At 33.3% G+C, this 2,188-nt stretch overlaps 1 non-coding gene across 1 annotated transcript; it reads left to right on the forward strand.

Moving 5' to 3' along the window:
* Nucleotides 1-375: 375 nt before the first annotated feature.
* On the forward strand, nt 376-448 carry TRNAV-AAC (transfer RNA valine (anticodon AAC)). Its single transcript has one exon. It is a non-coding gene; the product is annotated as a tRNA-Val (tRNA).
* Nucleotides 449-2,188: the final 1,740 nt, after the last annotated feature.

The following is a 2,188-nucleotide window of genomic DNA, read 5'->3' on the forward strand; positions in this document are numbered from 1 at the left end:
GAGATGATTAATGCGAAATATTATGAGTGTGTTAAATTTTTGTGGAATTTTTTATTAATTTTGTAAAAGCGGGGCGTTTTGTTTAGACGTTTTATGCTATTTTTTTAATTGTTTGACAATAGTCTGTAGCTTATTTGGATATTTTTATACCATGTTGTATGTTAAATGCATTACCTATTATACGTTTTAGCTTCTTTTAACATAGGTAAATGAATAATCGATCCGATTTACACATTATAAAAACAATTTATATTAAACATAGCGATATCATTTCATTGCTCACAAAATTACGCACACTGCTACGTCACGAACTACTTTCTCTTTTATTCGTATATAGTTTATAGTAACATATTGAAGTTTGTAGTTTTATATCAAGTTTCCGTGGTGTAGCGGTTATCACATCTGCCTAACACGCAGAAGGCCCCCGGTTCGATCCCGGGCGGAAACAATTTTTAGATTTTTTTGCATAAAAATTATAAATTTTGATTATTGTACTTTATGCGATATTTTTAGATATGTGAGGATTTTTCAACTACTAATTACATATAAAATAGGTCTTATTTCTAACTGAGTCCACCAGAAGAAAGGTGAATGTTAATAATCTTTTCTTATTATTATTTTATTGTTTAAAAATATCTTGAACCATTTTAATAAAAGGTTCAAGTTCAATATAGAACAGAATAAAAATAAATTAAGTTTATTACGCAGACATGTAGTATAAAGCTTCTCTGAGGTTAAATTAAAAACTAAGCTAACGAAAGCGCGGCAAAATCCTTCATAAATGAGGTTTGGATGCCTTGTAGTTTATGTATTAGACATTACAATATAACAGACTTTGTCTGGGCTTTTTCTTGGTAAAGATTAGATTCTTTGAATTAAAAGAGAATCTTTATGACATGATTAAAGACTTATATAAGAGTTCTGATATTATGGAGTGGGTAAATTATAGGTATGATGTTAACTATAAAAATAAAAACATTAAAAAAAACAAAAAAAAATACGAAGATATTTTATCCTCCATTTCTGGATCTTGCACCTGATTATTTCCCATTGAACTATGAGAGTGAATATTTGCTCTTACTTAGTATATTTTCTATTCAAGTATGTTTCATATCAATTGTAATTAGTTGCTTCACCAGAAATTAATTTAAACCAACTTACACCTTAAAGCCGGCAATACGATCGCAGTGTCCCCAACGCTGTGATCGTCATGGGCGGCGTCTATCAACTACCACCAAGTGAGTCGCCTGCCCTATTGCTAGGGTCGTGAGACGTGTTCCGCTCACGCCGCCTCATGAGGGTAGAGCTGACAGGGTCTTAGCTTGTTTGGGCCCGGTGACGGGCTGCCGCAGATGAGGTCACGGACGAATTCTACCTATACCCGTATGGCCCTGTCGTTGATGCGGGTTGACGGAACACAGTGGGGTTTTGGTCGGTAGAAATCCGACATAACCCACGGCCTCTTCCCCGGAGGCCGTGGGTATCTATGCAAGATTTCCCCACTTACAAAAAAAAGGGTTACTATAAAAAAAGAGAAATCGAGGCAGTTTGTCTTCAATTCTGTGCTATCATCTATTAGTCTTACTCACAAGCAAACCAAACCAACCAACAGGATGAATGAATATGACATTATTTGATGAACTTTAAAAGACTTTACAGGATAATGAATTCAGGTAACTTCAGAAAGTCCAGTCAGAAAACTATGGTTCCTTCAGAACAAGCAAGCAATTACCTTTGTTAGATGTGCTCCAGGTAAAGTTTTAGAGCGATGGAGGTTTCGCTTCTTATACGGCCTCGTGAAGTTATAGCAAATTGTGAAGGCTAGTGAAATTCTATAGGTTAAGTGCAAAGAAATAGTTAGACCCAATGGTATTGATTAAAATGATCACTAAAAAGTAACTATGTTATATGGATATAATGTCGATATAAATAAAACTTAAATAAATGTAAAATTAATTAAAGGGTATGCATTGTAAGAAGCAGTTTTTATTTGAAAAAAAATCTTTTTTATATAACTCTATTTACATTACTAGGAAAAATGGATGTTGAAATATTAAAATTAAAATATAAATCGGTTCTGCTGTTCTCGAGATTTGCGTTAAGCAACAAAAGCGTTTCATTTTTACATGATAGATTGTTAAAATGTATATTTCAGACGGCTGAAAATGCCGAATTTTTTCAACTAATT

Source organism: Colias eurytheme, chromosome 6 (assembly GCF_061535395.1).
Source record: "Colias eurytheme isolate Ceu_HAF_F1 chromosome 6, ilColEury1 Martin Lab GWU primary, whole genome shotgun sequence".
Taxonomy (NCBI): Eukaryota; Metazoa; Arthropoda; class Insecta; order Lepidoptera; family Pieridae; genus Colias; species Colias eurytheme.